Consider the following 22447-nt stretch of genomic DNA (forward strand, 5'->3'; position numbering starts at 1 on the left):
ACTACTTTTGACACAGCAGGTGTCCGTGTTTGTCGCGTACCCCTTTGCACGTGATTTGTCCTAGAGGGCCACAGTATGGGACAATCATCAGAGCTGTATATACGTGCTTTTTGTTAGCACACATTTTGGCGCACATTTCTTTCATGCGCAGGGACGCTACCGCCTGCCTTCGTGTGGCGGACGTGTTTAGGCCTGTGCGTGTCTTTGCCCGTGCGCTGGTTTGCCCTATTCGATTCCATGAATACGTGTTGTAGGCGAGCCTGTGGACGGTCCGCGCACTTGCCTCCTGTACTTCCCCCGTGATGCCCACATTTTCACGCATTGTTCCCCATTCCGCGTGTCACGGCCCGTGTTACGCCTACTTTTATTATGTGCACCGCACTATGTGCACTTTCGCTGTAGCCGTAGCGCACGCCGTTAGATGACCTGTGCGCCGGCGTGCGCCACGCAGATTTTCAGTGCACATCCCAGATTTTACTCGCGCACGGACTTCCATGAATCGATGTGCCGGGTTTTGCTGCGATTTTCGCAGTTGCACTGCGATTTTTCACACTTGCACTGCGATTCGCACGGTTTCACACGCTTGCGCAGGAATTTTCAGCGCACATTAATTCCATGAATCGGGCTGTACATTTTCAACAATCCTTCTAGAACTTTTACATGAAACCTTCCGGCACACTCTTCCTGCCTCACACCTAAAAGAATGTATCCCATTCATTCTGGTTCAGCATCTGTCGATAGTGTTCATGTAGAATGTTACCATGTGATAATGTCCTTCCAGGAAAGATTGCCGACTGGTTTATTCCCATCCACCTCAGGCAAAGGGTATACGTTCTCCACCCCCATGATGATTTCCTGTCCCGGTGAAGGTCTAATTATTTTGCCTGTCTCAAGCCGGCATGATGCATCCGCCTTGTCCTGGTGTTCTCAGATGGTCACAAAGTTCATAGTCAGAGATTTCGTACACATGCTTAGTCCAGCTCATGATGCACAAGTATTGTACAATGCCAATAGGGAAAAGGATATTTAGCCTAACCAAAGTATGCTAGAGAAAAGGAAAATAATAAACACTAAGAGGTCCGGAAAACATGTGATGATGTCACTTTGGGACAGGATGTGCATATACTTTTTCCTACTGGAAAATGAATCCCTCTATCCTTCTCTTGAGTTTCTTTTGCCCCAAAGCTTTATTTTACTTGTAAAAGTACCTCAAGTGTGTGCTCTTTCACTCCTCTAAACAAGACAGAACTCTTCCTTCAATTTGACAGGTAACAGAAGGATCCTATTGTCGATGGTTATTAGTGTACATTTTGTCTTGTCACTTTCTGATGGCATGGCTGCCCTAGCCTTCACACTTAAGTTGTAGATGATAGTTCTGTGCATTCAATTTTTGGAAAGAATGGTCAGTGGGAATTACATCAGCCTGAATCTGTAGCCTGTTTGGCATTTACACTTCTAGTGCCCCTGCTGTTTACAATAAACACATGCCATGCTAATTGTCACAAATCCATTCTGTGAGCCCTGGGAAGTTTGAGGATTGGGGGCACCACTACTCAGTCCCCTACCTCAGCCTGTCCATGTCCGGATCCTCTGCTATTCACCTTCACCCCACCACCCATATTTGCATTCTCATTTGTGTTTATGTTCACTCCTGAGCCCCATCCTTGCAGTTTCTGAAAATCAACAGTTGTTATTATGCATAGAATAATTTATTTATTTTGTTCTTGAAAAGATACACATGCTTTTCCACTGCCATTGACTCCTTTGGGGGCATCTTCTGCCACCCCATGCAAATAGTCTTTGGCTGGTGTTCACAATTTGGCCTCAACCCTTGAACAATATAGCTTAGCTTCTTATTAATACCAAAAATGCTTGTTAAGCACAACTTTGACACAACTATGATAGTTTACTGGAGTCCTTTGTCCCTGCTTTTACATACTTATTTGGGCTCCAAACAGTTTTTTTGGGACAAACCACAGGAACCTTTGCTATCAAATGTTCCCTTTACTGTATCAATTCGACAACTGTTCCTGGGTCTTTCTTAGACCAACCACTCCCTTGGGTTAAATATTGGTACACTTCTGCTGGCATTATCGCCCCCATGTGCTGGTTCCTACATGCCCAGGAGTGGTTGTAACACCGAATGACAGTCTTCAGCTGATCTGTAAACTTCTTGAGTTTTTGAAAAATCTGTGTACAAGTTCTTTAAAGCTCTGGGAGTCTGTGAATCATGCACTGTCACCAATGCCATCTTCTCCAACATTCATTCTTATCTTCCTGTATTATGGGACTCCAATTTCCTTTGCTCACAGTTCAGAAAAAAAAAATGCCAGTTCACAGAGTGAATGTGTTCCAATGCAATCTCTCCACTCAAATAGTTTCAAAGAAGATTTATGACATGAAGGACGTTTTACTTTTCAGTATTATTCTCACATTCTCAAGAGTTTTCCAAATACTTTACCGTTTCTCTGTTTGAGCACTCATCATACATTTAGAAGTTAAGCCAAACTCATCCAGTAGTTTTCAAAATATCTGATAGAAAATGGGGTGCCTCCTCCTTTAAACCTTTAAATCGGCCTTGGTGTTTTTTTACAGCAGAGAGGTTGAACTAGGCTAATAACCTTTGACTTGCTAGATGGATTTGGATGACATATTCTAAAGCAAAAGTTTGTCAAGGCCCCTAAAAACTGGAAATGTTGGGAACAATTTGTTAAACAATGAAAAAGTTATTAAGAAAAAATAAAAACGCTATTTTCAGCCTAGCCCCATTCATTTTACCATAGAGCACAGATTTCACAGGGATTTTATAGGGATTTACACTCAGGTTCATAAAGAAAACAGTAATATACATGTAGTTGGTTACATTATCAACAGTTGACTGTACAATTCCTTCTTGCCTAACCATGTGGCATGTTCTACGGTCACGGTGGATCGCTCATTCATATGCAATGAGCAATGGTTGGATGACCTACACTCACTTAACCCTTCTTCTGTTTCTCCTGCAAGACTACATATCCCTCATATGTGAACCATAAGCATCACTGGGCTTGACTGTATCCGAGCCACAGACTTACATCACAAATGCACAGTCTTATGGAACGTCTGATTTCTGCCAACCAATCATGCTTATAAGAAGCTCTAACATATCCTATTGCCAAACATTGCTGTGGTTCTGCTCTGCCTGTTACAGGTGCACAATCAGTGCTCATGAAAGAAATGTACAATTTCCTGTCAGCTATGACAAAAGTCATAAGGCACTTGATCAAAGATTCTGAATCAAACGAATTTGGTGTATTGTGATAGTATCAAACAGACAGAGAGCTCATTGCATGGTTGTTATTCATATTCGCGGTAGCGTCCATGTAGTTATGGTTAAGTTGGTGTTTCCATAGGAAGAGCACTTTTTGGGTGGCTTATACCTTTGCTCCCTCTGGACGAATCCTCACCAAACTTTGCAAAAAAAAAGTATATGGCCCACTCTGAATTTATTTGCAAAGTTTGGAGAGGTTTGGTCCAGGGGGGGCAAAGTTATAGGGGGGTCCCAAAACTTTTGTTTTTTCCCATAGACATAATGGGAAAAAACTTTGCGCATGCCTACAGCCCAAACCGCTGGACGGATTTACACCAAATTTGCGGCAGGGGCTTGGTCCCGAAAGTGTGCTTTTGCAAATTTGGTGTAAATCCGTCCAGTAGTTTTTTTTAAAATGACCAAAATGTAAGGCAAACAAATTAGTGATATCTCCGTTCGCTCTGCGGACGGACTTCCCGGTTCGCTCCGCGGACAGTGCCCTGATTGGCCGAGCAGCTTGTGCGATGTCCGCGGACATCCGACGTCTTCGCTGATTGGATGGCGAGGGGCGTGGAGCGTGTCAGATTTTTGGTGGCGCCCGACATCTTGCATTCGCGGACGACCGCGGACAGCGAGGTGAAACTTGGTTTAAAAATTGTATTTAGTGGAGTGTGTTGGTGTGTAAGAGTGTTTGGGAGGGTGGGGGAGTATGAGATAGGTGCAATAGTGTATTTTTTTATGTGCTAGACGCTTTTGTTGTGTTCGATTTGTCTGCGGACAACATGGCTGTTCTGAAATGTTCGTAAATAAACAGAATGGATTCGGTGTCAAGTTGAAAGTGTTCTAAGAACACTCGTGGGGTCCTGGAATGTTCGCAGGTGGTGTCCTGAAGACGTTGTCTGCATTGGTCGTTGGCAAGCTGAAAGTGTTCTAAGAACACTCACGGTGTCCTGAAATGTTTGTACATAAAGAAAATGGGGTTGTCCTGAGGACACTGTCTGTATCGTCCTCTGGCAAGTTAAATGTGTTCTAGGAACTTCCTTGTGTCCGCGGACACTAAAATGGTTGCAATGCTTGAATCTATGGGTGTGATATGCTGCGGTGGTTGTGGCCGGGGTATAGAATGTTGGGTGCATGGCCATTGGCCATGCACCGAAGACCCTATGCCCTGGCCACAACCACCGCAGCATATCACACTCATATGCCATGCACCCAAGAGTCTATGCCCTGGCCACAAGCACCGCAGCATATCACACTCATAGTGGCTTATAACTTTGGGTCAAAAACAAATTTATAAGGAACAATGTTATAAGCCAGTATGGGTGTGATATGCTGCGATGGTTGTATTTATCATGTTATACTTACTATTTGGTTTAGTAACGGGAGTCCATGTTTTTCTTGTTCATTTCTGTGATAAAAGAAAATAGCATGTTAGTATTAGTATTTTATAAAGACTTATTACATTGTACAATCAACATTTTCTTCTTTTTTTTTACCCTCATATTTAGTAGATGACAAACCAGAGTACTGTGCAATTTGCTCAGTTTCTGTGTTTGTTGCTAAAATCATTGGGTCTGTGGGAGAAAAAAAATCCATGGTGGATCAAAAAAAAACCTTTTTCCGTTATCTACAGTTTATTTGTTGGTTTGTTTTCAGTGTTTTCTTTTTGTTTCTGGCTAATGCTTTATACATTGGATTGTTCTAGTTTTTGGGAGCAGTAAGATATTAGGGGCCTCATTACACGGAAGGCGGTGAGCCATGGCGCTATTAGCGCCATGGCTCATGCCGGTAAAATACCGGCACCGCCTTGGCGGAAAGGGGATTTACCGCCCCATTCCAAGGTTGGAGGGGCGGTAAATCCCCCTTCCGCCATTGCCCTTCCCCATTCCCATTTCTGCCCCATAGGGCTCTATGGGAATGGGGAAGGCGCTAATTACGGCACCACAATTTTGCGGTGCCGTAATTAGCTCCGAGGTCCCTTAGCGGGTTGGTTTTTAACGCCTGCAAAAAGCAGGCGTTAAAGCACCAACCCGCTAAGGGACCTCGTAGTAAGGCGGTAATGGTTAACGGGCACCGTTACCATTAACGGTGGCCGTTAACCATTACCGCCTTCCATGTAATGAGGCCCTAGGTATTTGTTTGGATATTGTACAATTTTGGAGCAGTTAGATACCAGTAGGCGAATTCTGTTTATTTTTTTATATAATTTCGTGGTATTGATTTATCTATTTGGATATTTCTACATTTTGGGAAAGTTAGATACCAATTGGCGTATTCTATCTGTCTATTTTTTCTCTATTTGAGTGGTATTCATTTATCTGATTAGTTGTTGTAGCATCTTTGGGCAGTTAGATAGGTTTTGGAATATTGTGACAGTTTATATTTTTTTACTACAAGTGTACTTAATGTTTAAGTACAGTTTAGTTATCAAATTTTGGTTTTAAGAACATTAAATAAGCGTTTGTAAGATTTGCTGGTAATCTCTGCTTTAGAGTAATGGTACTATCATTACATTCAAACCATCCACATTTCTTTTTTATATATGCAGTGTAGTGCCCTGAATTGGTTGTGGCTCCTGCGTGGTAGATTATACCTACTGTTGTGAAGGTTTTCCTACCAAGTGATATTTGACCATGTGTGAATCCAGTCAGCTTGCAGTTGTTTTTGGTACCATCTGCATTGTAACGTAGAAGCATTAGTATTACGTATTTACTATGTGTTTGTATTACTAACGTGGAGCGATTATCTGAATTGCAGGTCTAACATAATCTACCATGGTTTGCATTTTGTACAAGTTGCTGAAATGGAACGGATTCACAATTAGGTATTGATATATAAACAAAACGTTCATTGGGGATTTGTTCTTGTGTCACATTGTTGCAGAGAGTGCATGTATGTTTCCACATGTATGAAATCTGGAAGATTTCATTTATAGGTATGTTTTTGTTTTCCAGTACTAATAGTAAGTACATTAGACATTCTTGTGGATCTTCCTGTGAGTTTATAGTGAAGTTCACCATTCCAGCACAATAGTCCAGTTGTTGGCTTATTCCATAAACACTATACGTGTTGTCAGGATTATTTGCTGCATTTCTGTGAAGTACTAACATTTGCAAACACAATGGGTCTGTACTGTGTAAGTAAATGTTCTCAACAATTGGTGGTAATTGAAATAGAATATTAATTGCTACATTTGCACAGCAACTTACACCAACTATATTTGAGAGTTTAAATGGACCAGGTAGTTCTGTATCTGACTGCTTTTTTTTGGAGTTTGTCTTCCTTCTTTGAAGAAGTACCTTGTTTACTTTCCCCAATTGATTCTTTTTTGCTTGTGGCCCTTGATGAAGTATTACTTTCTTTTACTCTCTTTGGAGGATTTGCAGTGACATCCTGTTGCTTTTCTGTTTGATTTATTTTTCTTTTATAATGTTTTACTTTTTGTGGAACAGAATATGTGTTTAGATGGGGAGTGTATAGTGAACGAAGTCTATTGTATTCTAAAATGCAAGGAATATCAGCGTTTATTTTACTTGCATCAAAGTTGATTAGAAATAGACCGTCAAGTGTATGGAAGCGTGATAGTGCTACGTAGCTCATGCCTTCTTTAAAGACTGTGTTACCAATGTCTATCATTGCTTTGTCTACGGTAAGACCTTGTGATTTATGAATGGTGACTGCGTATGCAAGAGTTAGAGAAAATTGTTCTCTGCGTACATTCATGTCTTTGAAGAGAAGGAATCGAGCTGTTGAGTGTCCTATTCTTTTTACTTCTGAAAGTTTGTCAAAGAGAATATTGACAAACTGAATTTTGTTGTTACGTGGGTATGTTTGAAAGCCAACAACTGTACCCAGTGCTCCATTAACTAGTCCTTGGTCCACGTCAAGGTTACGTTTCAGCATTACTCTGCAATTTAAGGATAATTTAATATCTTTTTCAAGCCTGCTGTGTTTGAGATAGATTTTTCTAAACTTTTTAGTCTTGTTGTGGCTTGGTCACACATGGGTAGTGTCATTCCATGTACATCTAGTTTGTCTGTGGTGCTAATTTCCATTATTGGTTGCATTTCTTTACTTAACATTATTTCATTGAATTTGAAACAGCTTGCAAGAGTTGGCATTAAGGCCATACAATTGACATTTTTGTGGGCTAATTGTTCCATAACATCTGTAGGACATGCATTATCACCATAAAGTGCATGAATGTGCTGGGTTTTCAATATTGCTTCTGCTTCTTTAGAAAGTATACCAACTCGGATACTTTTTAAGATGTTGGCATAAGTGAGATCTGCAGATTGCCGCATGTTTTCTGTTAATTCTCTGTATTGAAAATGTTGCCAAAGGTTGACATTTCCAATGCTGCCAACAGTTTTACGGCAGAGTTTGTCTCCTAATGTTTTAAAAATAGGTTCACCTTTTACTGGTGTCAATTGAAGAAGATCTCCGAAAACAATAATGTGTTTTCCTGCAAAGAGCTCTTCATAGTTTGTTTTGAGTACTTCTTGTAATCTGAGGTGAATCAAAGCCAACATTAGGTTGGACACCATGCTCACTTCATCTATTAGTAGCATTTCCATTTGTTTCAATACTTTGCGTAGTTCCATTGCAGCTTCTGCAGAAAGTTTGTAATAGTCTAATTTGTTTTGGTGTTCTACTGGCAGGAGTAGTAATCGGTGTAAAGTGACACCACCTATGTTGTGGGCAGCTAAACCTGTGGGGGCAGTGACAACAGCTGACAGTTTGTTGTTTGTCAATTGCTGAAGGAACTTACTGATGATTTTGATTAGGAATGTTTTGCCAGAACCAGCTTCACCACTGACATACAATACAGAGAAGCGAAGGCCAGAAGGAAAGGCCAAGCTGCACGCTCTCTGCAGCTCTGCTGCGAGTGGACTTACCCCGGAGCACAACATCAGCTGATCGGAACACCCGATCGCTACAGGAGCGCAACCACACAGCACGAATCATGCCGCCAGCACCTGCTCCTCAAGCGACACGAGTGATGTCTGCCCTGAGTGCCCCCACCACTACCGCCGCACAGATGTGCCCCAGAAGTATGCCTGCAGTCCCGGGAAGAAGCGCATGCCACGAGGATCTGCCGATCCCTAAGATGGCCGCCGCCATGATCCCGATGGAAACCAACTATAAACAAGCCCTACTGGGCTTCAGCCATTCGTCCACGCATCCTCCACGCCCCTCCCCTCCTCCCTTTTATGGACGGGAGGCGAGCCGGGAGGCGAAGCCGCAGAGAAGCGAAGGCCAGAAGGAAAGGCCAAGCTGCATGCTCTCTGCAGCTCCGCTGCGAGTGGACTTGCCCCAGAGCACAACATCAGCTGATCGGAACACCCGATCGCTACAGGAGCGCAACCACACAGCACGAATCATGCCGCCAGCACCTGCTCCTCAAGCGACAAGAGTGATGTCTGCCCTGAGTGCCCCCACCACTACCGCCGCACAGAAGTGCCCCAGAAGTATGCCTGCAGTCCCGGGAAGAAGCGCCTGCCACGAGGATCTGCCGATCCCTAAAATGGCCGCCGCCATGATCCCCATGGAAACCAACTATAAACAAGCCCTACTGGGCTTCAGCCATTCATCCACGCATCCTCCACGCCCCTTCCCTCCTCCATTTTATGGACGGGAGGCGAGCCGGGAGGCGAAGCCGCAGAGAAGCGAAGGCCAGAAGGAAAGGCCAAGCTGCACGCTCTCTGCAGCTCTCCGCTGCTCGGAGATGCCGTCCAGGAGATTATCACCCAATTCTGAAGGTAAGGCTGCCTCTGCCTTTCATAGCCAGCTTGTTCAAACCACGTGCGCCCAGAGCATTGCCCACCGTAATGCTCTGTTATGCTACAGCACCCTGCTACATATGACCCCACCCCCTTACAGCCAGCCGCCCAGCCTCGCAACACGGAATGCGCGCATTGGCATGAGACTCTTCCACAGCCGCCGCTTCCGCCCACATGTGCCTGCTCAGAACTCCAGCATGCCTCAACTGACAAAGACCATTAGGTCAATCACTGCACTCTCACACAAATGTACTCTAAATCACCTGTTACCCACCTCGCCTGCAGTCATTAGGCTGGGCCCTATTGCCACAATTGCTATGCCCATTGTTGATGATGACACTGTTGCCACAATTGCTATGCCCATTGTTGATGTTGACACTGTTGCCACAATTGGTATGCCCATTGTTGATGATGCCACTGTTGCCACAATTGCTATGCCCATTGTTGATGTTGACACTGTTGCCACAATTGCTATGCCCATTGTTGATGTTGACACTGTTGCCACAATCACTATGCCCATTGTTGATGATGCCACTGTTGCCACAATTGCTATGCCCATTGTTGATGATGCTAATACTATGTCTGCCCCTGATCCCCCTGCTACCACTACTGCCATACACACTAATGCTGTTAACAATAGGGCTGACCCAACTGCTACCTCTAACCCATGCCCCACCAGCCCCTCCCTGACAAGCCTTAACTGTGCCCTAGTCAATGCACGTTCCATCCCTGCACACACGCTCGATGTGCATGACCTTATCACCAGGGACAAGCTTGACCTGCTCTTTGTTTGCGAGTCATGGCTACAAGACACCTCCGGACCGGCCCTCTCACTGGCCATTCCTGATGGTTATACTATCTACAGACAAGATAGGACAGGACAGAGGGGCGGAGGTGTGGCCATCATAGCCAAAGACTCCCTTGACATCATAAGAACACAGGCAGAAATAGGCCTCAATGCAGAAAAGGTGCTCGCCTCGCTAGGATTCATCCAAGCCCTCACTAAACCCACACACATCAAAGGACGCACACTAGATTGGGTGACACAACATAACTGCCCCATCCTCCTCAAAGACATATCCCCCATCCCATGGTCTGACCACCACTGCATCAACTTTCACGTCGACACCTCACCTGAACCTGCAAGGCCCTCCAGCCTTCTGCCGGCAGGGCTCACAAGGAGCTCTAAAAAACTAACGAAGGATTCGCTCCTTCCACATCTGCTCACACCAGCTTTTCAACCCCCCTTCCCGAACGATCCCACCATCCTAGCCAGCACATTCAGCCAAGCGATAACCACAGCGGTAGATGCCATTGCACCTCTCACCGCTAAAAAAGCTAAAAAAACTAAACATTCCAACGTTTGGTTCACACAAGAACTTGCGGATCTCCGTACAAAGAAGAGAGCGCTACTGACCACCTGGAAAAAGCACCCCTCTGAGACAAACAAAACTGCCTTCAAGTCTACTTCCAGAGACTACAAAATAGCCACTACACGGGCGAAGGCAGACTCCTATAACACCAGGATTAGCAACGCCAATTCTGATACTAAGGAAATCTTCGCTATATTCAGGGAATTGGAATCCCCATCCGTACCACCCTCTACTATCACCAAAGATGAAACCTGGTGCAACCAAATTCAAGCAGCCATGCTACACAAGCTAGACACCCTACACTCCAAAATCCTAGCGCACCAAAAAGCACTATCCACGCTACTTGATCGCACTAAAGCTCCTACAGCCCAATCGCCAGACGTTCCCAGTCAAATACCTAAATTTGAATTCTCGAACATGACTGAACCTGAGGTCATTGCACTCATTAAATCTATTAAGCCCTCTAACTGCAAGGGAGGTACCTGCCCCTCCCACATTATCAAAGACTGCGCTCCAGCCCTGGCTCCTATCATCACTGCTTTCATCAACGCCTCTTTCCAATCATCCCATGTACCGACTTCTCTAAAAGAAGCTTGGGTCAAACCTCTCCTAAAAAAACCCTCTCTCGACCCCTCCATCCCAGGGAACTACCGTCCCATCACAACCGTCCCTTTTCTGTTAAAGATCTTGGACAAAGCAGCCTACCTGCAGGTTCAAAAGTTTATTGAAGACAACCACCTCCTCGGCCTACGCCAGTCGGGCTTCCGCCCTCGACATGGTACCGAGACGGCACTACTTGACCTAAAAAATCAAATAGACGACCTAAGAGATGCGGGCAAACCAGCTCTCCTCCTGCTCCTTGACCTCTCTGCGGCCTTCGATCTGGTCGAACACAAAACGCTATGCCACCATCTCACAAACTCAGCCCACTTCTCGGCCAAAGCATGCAACTGGATCTCCTCGTTCCTTCAAGAGAGGGTAATGAAGGTCTTCTCTGACTCCGCCAACGCTACGCCCAGCTCCATCAAATGCAGAGTCCCACAGGGCTCCTGCATAGCCCCCACACTCTACAATCTCTTCACAAGGCCTCTCTTCAAGATTCTGGACTCCTTGGGCATCTCATATACAAACTATGCAGATGACACACAGGTCCTCTTCCCCTGTCAGGTGACTACACCTCAGACCTGGACACACTCAATAGGATCTATGCCACCATCCAATCATGGATGGCGGAGAACTGGCTCTCTCTAAACAGTGATAAGACCGAACTACTGCTTGTTGGCTCCCCATCTACACTGGGCAAACTTGACGCCAAATATCAATCCTTCACCGTGGATAATATTCCCATCAGAATCTCCCAAACCATCAAAACACTGGGTGTATATCTAGAACCCAGCCTCACCATGGACAGACAGGTCAATGCCATCGCCTCTTCTGCAGCATATCACTCCAAACTCATCAATGCCATCAGGCCCTTCCTATCTCAGCAAAACTGCATCTCAATTGCCAGAGCCATCATCGGCTCCAGACTTGACTACTGCAATGCGCTGTTCATTGGAACTTCCCAAAAAAACCTCACCAAACTCCAGACTGCACAAAATAATGCCTTAAGAGCTGCTACTGGCACCTCTCGCAAGGAACACATCTCAGGGATCAGGAGGCAGGTACACTGGCTCCCCATCAAGGAAAGGGTGGGCTTCAAAACCCTGGCCCTTACACATAAATGTCTGCACGATCAGGCCCCCCCTTATCTGACACAGAGGATTACCAGACAAACAATCAACAGACCGTCTAGAGTAGCCTATGCTAATCGCATCACTGTAACGCACACGCGCAGAGTGCTGGCAGGAGGCACTAGCTTCCCCTCTATGGCGGCGACCCTATGGAACAACCTCCCAGCTCAGATTAGATCAATTGAGTCACACACAGCCTTCCGCAAGGCCTTAAAAACCCAGCTCTTTGTATAAAAGAGCCCCTCAGTCTAGGTCTACACCTCCACTATATCACCTAGCACACGCTCTGTTATGCCTTGTGCTACCTAGGAAAGTATATGAGTAACCAACTGTAACCTTCACTGTATACCCGCTGCAACTATGTAATAGGACTGTATATCGTCTGTAACCCTGTAACTGAATCTACCTAAGTATACCATATGGGGCCGCTTATTGTAACCCTCAAGCAAGCCTTCTTTAAATCTCCTTATAGCGCCTCGTTGCCTCCGGGCTGTAGTGCGCTCTACAAATACTAAAATAAAAATAAATAAAAAATAAAAATAGTATAGGTTTGTAATTTTGACAGGTGCATTCTTTGTTTTCATGTTGTACACCATGTGCAATTTCTTTTATTACTTCTTGAAAAATGCTACGTTGCTCATTCTTTAGCTTTGATTGTAGTATAGTTAAGTCTTCTTTATCTTCATACTGACACATGGTGTTTTCTACTTCTATCATAGCTAATTCTGCCTCATTTGTTATTAGTGGGTCTCCCAGTGGTTCTTGGCTTCCTGTGACAGAAGGTTGACTACTGTCAGGAGTGTCCTTATGTAGTTGGGCCTGGAGTTCTTCTACGTGTTGCTGTTCATTGTGCAACATTGTTTTGTACTGTGCAAAGTTTACATCAGTTATAGTGCTTTCATTTGCTTTGAAAGCGTCTTCATATGAGTTATAGTTATCTAGTATTTCTTCTTCTTTTCCCCATGGTTTAAAGAGTTGTAGCAGGGACATGTAATATACTTCTTTATGTTGAGGAGTCTTTAATGACAATTTGATATGATTAATTACATTTGGTTTGGTGAGTTTTACTAAGCTGCCTTCACAGTTTGTCACTTTGTATTTACGGTTTTGTTCATCAGGTTTTATATTATTTTTGTATGTGTAGTTTTGGGCTATGTGGTATAGACACATGGTTTCCAAAGTGGTACTCCTGTTTGGGTAATATGTGTCCAATAAATTGTTTTTTTAAAATGTCTTGGCTGTTGGGATCATGTTTGGCTATTGTTACTATATCTTCTTATGATTTTAGAACTCTTTTTCTAGATTTAGCTGGACCAAGACTAAGCCATACTATATTTTCAGATTTACCATACAATGCAGTACCAGTTAATCGATCAGCTGCTTCATTGGATCCACATTCTCTATGGGACAGCATTTTTATGCCCAAGCTGTATAATTTCAGAGACACTGTTTTATCTGATGACAGGTCATTCCAGAGGTCTTGGAGCTCTGTCTTTTCTGATTTGGTTAAGTATGCTGTGACATATCGTGCAACTGCAGTAGAATTGTCTGCAATGTACTGCACATCTATGTTTGCATTCCATAAGTGGGCAATGATTGCATTGTAATAATTGATATATTTTCCTTCTTCTTTTCTTTTTATGCAATATGTATTTTTAGGTGACTTACCTTTAACACTATGGCCCTCATTACGACCCTGGCGTTGGACCATGGTTCTAATAGCTAATAGCACCATGGTCCATGCCGGTAAGTTACAGACTCTGCCATGGCGGAATGGGGAATTACCACTCCATTCTGAGGTTGGCGGGGCGGTAATTCCCCATGCCGCCATGGCCCTTCCCCATTGCCATTTTTGCCCTATAGGGCTCAATGGAAATGGGGAAGGCGCTAAGAACGGTGCCGGAAATTGCGGCATCGTACTTAGCACCAAGGTCCCTTTGCGGGTTGGTTTTTAACGCCTGCAAAAAGCAGGCGTTAAAGTCTCCAACCCGCAAAGGGACCTCGTAATCAGGTGTTAAGGGTTTAACGGCGCCGCCACCTTTTACGGCGCAATTAACCCCTTAACGCCTGGGTTGTAATGAGGGCCTATGTCTAACTGAAGACATGAGGTTGTTCACTTGACCTGTATTTGTAACTGGTCTAGGGAAACCAAATCGGCATTTGGTGTAGTATTTCCCTTTGTTTTTGTATTTGCGACAACAGTATTTGCCACATTTGTGTCTTTGGAATTGTAAAATGTTTGCATGAAGATCACTATTTGTGGATTCTGATTGAATTTCACAAGTGACATATTTTTCAATAAACTGTAAAACAGTGGCATCACTGTCTTGACCAAATTTAGGAGCATCTTTAATCCATAAAAGCATGTGGACATGTGGTGCTCCTCTGGCTTGGTATTCTTTTCTCCAAAAGAAGTGTTGCACTTTTCCAAGGGGAGGAACAGTTTTATTACAAATAAAATGTAGCATAGCAATGAAGCGATGGTGAAAATATCTTTTAACATTAACAGGATCCTGAGAACAAAGTTCTCCAGGTGTTAGTATATCTATGTGTGTTTTGTTTTCGTTTGATATGCGTAGGAAAGCATGTACATCTTCCCATGCATATTCTGCACAACTTAATGTAACAAACCAAGTGGGTGGGCCAAGGTGTCTGATCATACAACGTACATCTCCATGACGTCGAAACCAGTACTCTTTAGTACCACGCATATTTGCTAATAGATTTGTAAGATTTGCTTGTAAAACCTCATCTTTTTGTTGAACTTTTTGTAATAATTGTGTAGCTGTCATATTTTGAAAGTGTGATCCTGATGTTAATATGTGTGCAACTCCGTAACATAAAGTTGCTAGTTCACTTTCAAAGAGTAGGTGGAATATGTATTCCACATTTTGTCAAAATCTGGGATCTTCAGAATACATTCGTAATGAGCGATATTCTGATGCTGATATTTGAATAGGTCTATCATTGTATCTTCCTCCTTTGCCAGTAGGAAAGAGTAGAGGAAAAGCACGTGCTTCTATACTTTTTTACCATATGCTGATTTGTGATCCTTTTGTTTGAAGCATTTGGTTGTTTCCAGTGCATCTTCTATGGTGTCATTAGAGTGCAATGGATGAATTGTATAATGGTCTAAAGTGTTTGATATTGTAGCAGGATCTAGGAGCTCAAATTGACCAGCTTCTTGTGTCTCTTAAATTATTTCAGTTGTATCTTTCAAGTTTTCTTCAATATTAATTTCTTTGTAATATTCATTATTCTCTTTAAGATATTGCAGGGCCTCTCTAACTTTATGTAAATCTACCAGTTGTTGCCAAATTTTTTTGTCTTTTGTAGGTACTCCATTTACCAAGATAATTAAAGATTGTTGCATGGGAAGTTGCACTCCTAGAGTGTGCACATTTTCTTTTAGATCTAATGGTAAATACACTACTTTTCCACAAATACCTTTCACTAATTCAGAGGGAGGTAATTTTGCTGTTTTTGGTTGAAGGCGTATTATTGCTTGAAATGGGTGCACTGTTTGAATTATGATGCTCTCATATAAATTAAGTTGTTGAAGGGGTTTTGGTAGTGGATATAATTCCAAGTTATTTGTGATAGCACGTGAAGGAGTTTGGTTGTTGTCAAGTTTTGTAGTGCAGTAACTGCAAAGTATTGTGGGGTCAGTTATTTCATATTTGTTTTCTGCTATGAGGTAGAGAGCTAATTCAAACCATTTAGAATCTTGATTGTCTTCTATTTTGTATGATAGGTCTACAGTTTTTGTGTTACATTTATAAAAAGTTCTGCGGCAACATACACACACGTGGTTTGGTACTTCAGCTGAAGTACTTTAAAATGTTAGTATTTCTTTTTTGTGTGTGTGTACTGAAAGGTTGCCATGTGCAGAATTGTTACGAAGTTGGTTTACAGCTAATTCATCTTGTAAGTGGGTTTCACTTCCAAAATATTTTGTCTGGATATAGTCGATTTCTTCTAGTAGGTCTTTTGCTGTACCATGTAGAAGAATGTTATTTAAATTGGCTAGTGCTAAAGCAGGACTTTTAGCATAGCACAGTTTATAAACTAGATTTCTTATACTTGCATGATGTGTTGATATCCTTTTGATATCATGGAAGGGTGTTTTGCAAGTAGGTCCTGTAATGCAGGCCAATGAATGTCCTTGTAGTCCTGTGTACCTGCGTACTGGACAAGCATCCATATTTTGCAGTAGTTTAATTTTGATTTTGTCTTTGCTTTTCACATATTGATTGAGGAATTGGCGTAAAGACTTGAACATTTTTTTGGGAATGTTACACATTGACGTGCATGGCCATTTGTACACTAGATGTCCTGATTCAGTTGAATGGAGGGGTAAATCTACGTTTTCAGGGCATATTTTTGTAAGGAGTACTTCATGTTCCATTATGGTATTATTAACTTTTAATAACCTCAACCACTGCTATGTATGGCAATTGTATTTGTTTGCTTTTGTTTGTACGCTTCTTCATTAAAGTATGGTTCTGTGCTTGTAGTGTGACTCCATTCACCTCCACAGATATTTAAGAAGTTATTTCTGTTGACATTTTGTTTATTGAGAAGTCTTTTTTGTAATTTAGTTATTAGTTTTGTTAGTGGTTTCATTCTGTTTAACACTAAAATAAATAACTTTCTTTTGAGAAGAATTGCACTGTCTATCAATGCTTCTAAGATTACTTTCCTACGATAGGTTTGAAGTGTTGAACCTGGTTTCTCTCCTGTTTTTATAAGATTTTGAAGGACTTTGTGACGGAACATTTTGGCTAAAATACCTTTCTTGGTATGCTTACTTTGTACTATATCAAGATTTATAGAAGAAGTTGTATTTGTAGTGATAATTGATTTTCTGTTAATTGTTTTTTGGGTTGTTTTACTTTTTGATAGAGGAGGCAACATTTTTGTACTAGAAACTTCTTCTGTTTGACTACATGACTGTATTAGCTGTTGTGTTTCAATTTTATTTACAAATTCTGCTATAGATGGATGTTTATGTTGGAGACTTTTGCTCTACTTCTGCGTTCCTTTCAACGGAGTTGGTTTTTGGTAGGCATTCTTTAGGGTTTGTTGAAAAAAATACAGAAGGTATGGGTTGGAGTGTTCTGCAATGCATGTGTGTTGTGTGCATGAGTGTTTGAGTAAGATGATAAAGATGTATGTAATGGTGTGTGATTGTGCATTGGGAAGTACAACTACTAGGGATGGGTATTCTTGAATTAATGTGTTACTAAACTGGGGTTCAGATGACAGAAAAAAGTAAGCCAGTGGTGTGCAGAAGTATAAATAGTATATCAAAAGTTATACAATTAAAACAGTTGTTTGTTCTACAACATCTAAATTCTAGCGGCTCAGTTGGGTAATTTGTGTGTCGAAAAATAGGAATTTGTCGGCCATTCTGCCAGTAAATCACTCCTTAAAACGGGGGATTTTTGGTCAGAATGGTGCAAAATCTCTATTTATAGGCACAGAAATAGCATGAATTAACCTTACAGTGTGTTTGAGTAATAATTTAAATATTATGGTAACATTCTACTTACTTTTTTTCTAAAATGAGCAGTTTGCATCTTAGTTGTTCTTTGTACTTCAAAATCGGCTGCTTCTTTTCAGGAGGATGGTCTTCACTGCAATTGTAAAAGAAAGAAATTAGTAATTTGGTTTGTATATAGCACTGTTTTTAATTTAGACATAGATTTTGTAAATTGAAATGCTCAGCGCCTTCCTCAAAACAATTAAAACTATCTTATGACGAACTGTAGGAAAGAAAATATCTTTACTATGGCTTGTGAAATTCATAATGTATCACTGTATACCACTATTGCTGTAACTAAGCTTTTCCACTAATAGTGAGTCAATGTCATAGCCTGCTTTTCCACGTAATAGTGAGTCAATGTCATAGCCTGCTTGTCCTATATAAATGTAAGTAATTATAAAAATTAAAAAAATTAAAACCAATTATGTGTTTGTACAAATATTATTGTTTGAGATTTGATCATAGAGTGTGCATATCATTTTGTTTGATTATATGTAGTCTATATTTTTTATTTCAAAAATGTTAGTTTAACATTATTTGCGTGTGTGTGTGTATGAAGAAATTAAACGGTATAAAGGTTTGTAAGTCACAGTTCATTTTAGGACAATGAAAAAATGATCATAGATTCATTTTACAGAGTATACAAGGTAAAAGTCGGTTAGAAATTTGTTAATGTACTGTATAGAAAATATGCATAATTGTAGTTTGTGTTCATGCATATGGATATGGACGAAGTGCAAGTAGAAATCTTGGAGAATTGTATAGTATTTCTCATAGATCGTGCTTGCCAATGGTATGAGACTTGTACTCCGAGAGATTCAGCGTACATTTGTAGTGCTGATCTATGATGATGTAATTACATGTAGAGGTCTTGGATTTGATTGGTGGATGGTCATGTGATTTCTTAGCTACATCCAATGAGGGAATGGCACAGAGAGTGAAGTGGAAATTGTAGAAGGGCTGTCCATGTTACGATATGTTCGCGGACATGGCGGTAGTTCTAGGACACCGCGTATTGCATCCGGGGAATTTGGGGTGGGAAGGCATGCAAATGAGATTGAATGTAGCAAGGGATTGGTCAGTAAAGTTTATTGAGTGTGTTGTGCTAGGAGAGGTTTTCTCAGATATTCTTTTTGCTGAGAGAAGAACAGATAGCTATGGCTGAGTGTTTCAAAAAACAGATTGTGTGGATTTTGGGAGACTCGTGGATACATTGGTTGAAGGTGCATGCAGAAAGCTGTGGAGTATCTATAGATCTTGGATTCGCACATGTGGAAGTGCACTGGCATGGAGTGCGTGCAATGAAGTGGTTGGACTTGCTACCTCTCTGTGCAACTTTGAAGATAGGGGAACATCTAGACATAATTGTAATTCATTGTGGAGGGAACAGTTTAGGACATGTGTCTGGAATTTCTTTGCAATTTGATCATGATTTGAAGATCATGGACATGTTTCCAAACTCCAAAGTAATTTTTTCACGGATTGCGCAGAGACAAATGTGGCTTCGTTCTTTCTCATGTGGTCCACAAATGGAGAAAACAAGGCGTAATGTTAATAAGGCTGTTTGTGCCCTCCTAAGAGATTTTGGCATGTCCTCTTTTCACAATGAAAATATTATGTTTCGTAGTACATACATTTTTCGCAGAGATGGAGGCCATCTTACTTATGCTGGCAATCAGATTTTTCTGAGAACTGTACAAAATGCATTGTGACCTTTTTTAGAAATACAGCATCCATTTTGAAGTAGGTGTTAAGTATTTATAATTTTTGACATACAAACACCTCCCAAAGGCTCTTTTCAGAGCCACCACTTCCTCCCAGAGAAAAATGCAATGGTTACAATAGGGTAGTACCCCAATTTTTTTTTATGTTTGCGAACTGTCCGCGGACTTTCAAGAAATACAAAGGGCCCTGCTTTATTTATCTTCACTTCTATTTTTTAACTGTGAAAGGCGGCTCTGAAAAGAGCCTTATTTTTTTTGATTTTTGTTATTTTGTATTTTTTTGGGTTTTTTATACATGACACACTAGGAGAGGAAGGGAAAGGAGGGTAAAGGGGGGGACAACAACCACGGGGATAAGAAAGGGCGAGCTGAGAGAGGAAGATGTAGAGTGGGTTTTATTTGGGTAGTGAGCAGGTCTTCTCGTGCTGTGAGACAATAGTCTCAAAAGCACTCCAAAGTCGCTCCCCCCTGCAGAGTACTGTGTCACAGTACATACATACAACTGTGACCCTCGAAAGGTAAGGGTCATCAGAATTCTGTATGGCCTGTGAGGCAGCTTGAGGAAGACGCTGTCCCACAGAGGTGTTCCTTGTGGTGACAGGATCAGAAACGGAGGATGAAGTAGAGGCAATCAACCTACTACTCTCTTCGCAAGGTACAACCTGCCGAATGGCCCCAGTGTGGAATGAGTTGAGGTGTCGCTTCATGGTAGTGGTCCCAAAGCTGTACGAACCATGCCTCCCGCGACTGAGTACCATTTTGCACTCATTGCAGGTGACATGGTTCGCATGAGCCTTAGGACCATTCCCATGAACGGTAAAAAACCGCCACACCCAAGAATCACGCCGAGGTTGGGTAGTAGGGATTTCCTCTACCTCATTCTCGTCATCCTCTTCTTCCTCCTCTGTATCCTCAGTCCTGTTCCCCTCTTCAGGCCCTTGGGGAGATGTTTGTGGTGGAGGGGGTCGGGGTGGTGCTGAGGCAGATGTAGCACCAGGTGGCAATAGTGGAGCCATGGATGTCATCGGCTTGAAGATGGAAATCTCAAAATCTGCAAAGTATGCAGCAAAATGCAGTGTGCTCTGTAGAATAGCCAGAAACACAATGAGAATGAGCTCTAGGGCGTGGTCTTTTATAGGGGTGCTTGTACACGGTTCGCGGACATGCGCGTCGTCCGCAAGACAGATCAAACACCAAAAAAGGTTCAAAAAGTCACAAAAACTATATGGACATTTAGGATTAGTATGTGAGATTTGTGGTATGGTGAGTTTTTAATGAGAAATATTGTGGATTACTTGGAAATTTACTTTTAAACTGTTCGGGGACACAAACAGTGTCCGCATTCAGAACACGCGATCAGCGTGGGTGCGGTCACATGATTGCTTTGTGAGTATGTTCGCTAAGGAAGCGGCCGTCCGCAGGACACCCAATGTACGGACATTGCTTTCGTACATGCGCGTTGATGTTCTACGGACAGTGTTCGGGTCCTGAACTAATTAAAAGTGTGTCACACGTAAAACAAACAGTTACGGACAGCCGTTTGTTCTTAGCACAGTTTAACTAACTTGCGAACAATACGGACAGACATAGCGTCCCAGCACACCTTCATTTTCGTTTATTTACGAACAATTCAGGACACCACAAGTGTTCTTAGAACAGTTTCAACTTGCTAGCGAACACTACGAACAGGCATAGTGTTCTTAAGGACACCTCCATTTTCATTTATTTATGAACATTTCAGGACACTATGAGTGTTCTTAGAACAGTTTCAACTTGCATGAGAACATTACGGACAGATATACGGCTTCATTACGACCCCAGCGCTAAACCATGGTGCTATTAGCACCATGGTCCATGCCGGGGTCCGCCATGGTGAATGGCGGAATTACCGCCCCATTCCAAGGTTGGCGGGGCGGTAATTCCCCATCACCGTGGGCCCTTCCCCGTTCCCATTTTTGCCCCATAGGGCTCAATGGGAATGGGGAAGGCACTAAGTACGGTGCCGCAAATTGCGGCACCGTACTTAGCACCAAGGTCCCTTTGCGGCACCCTACTTTAACGCCTGCTAAAAGCAGGCGTTAAGGTCGGGTCCCACAAAGGGAACTCGTAATGAGGCATTAAGGGTTTAACGGTGCTGACACCTTTTACGGCGCCGTTAAACCCTTAACACCAGGGTCGTAATGAGGCCCATAGTGTCCTCAGGACACTTACATTTTCGTCTATTTACGAACATTTCTGAACAACCGCGCTGTCCGTGGACACCTAAATTGGTTTTAACAAAAAGAACTGAAACTAATTACAACACAATATAAAAAAGTTACTTTATTTGACATATATTAACAATTTATGACTGAGAAGGTGGGGCAGAAACGGAAACAAAAACAGGAGAATTAGGGATTTTAACATAATTGGGATCAGGTGAAGAAGGGATGGAAATGTCATCAAAACGTTTTGGTCCATGGAGAGGGTTTGGGGTTAAATGAGTGGGATATGGTGAGGGGGGACAAGTACAGGTGGGACAATGGTATCTTATTGTTAGTTTTAAGTAATCTTCCACAAAGTTTTTTAAATTGGTAAAATATGCCATAAATTGGTCCATTTTTTCGTTTATGTGTTCCAGAGTGTTATCCACCGCTTCTTTTTCTGTAGTAGTTTCAATTTTTGTATGGTCTGTACAAAAAAAAAGTATATGTTAAATGTATACAAAATAATATTTATTAATTGGTTTATATAGTAAAGTGTGTACCATTAGGTGCACTATCTTCTGACATTTCCTCTCATGGGAAATGCTCCTTTAGCCACTCCAGAGTACTACACATTTCTGTGACAAAACAAAAAAGTAATATAGTTTTTTTATCTAATACAGAAAGTTTATAAATATATGAGAAAAATGAAGTGAACTTACTATTTCAGGCAAGATATGTGATGAGTAGTCTGTACGTCTGGTCTTGCTCTTTGTTGTGGAGTGTCTGTGAGGTAATTATGTTGGAAGCCACT

Source organism: Ambystoma mexicanum, chromosome 4p (genome assembly GCF_040938575.1).
Source record: "Ambystoma mexicanum isolate Mex_15411 chromosome 4p, UKY_AmexF1_1, whole genome shotgun sequence".
Lineage (NCBI taxonomy): Eukaryota > Metazoa > Chordata > Amphibia > Caudata > Ambystomatidae > Ambystoma > Ambystoma mexicanum.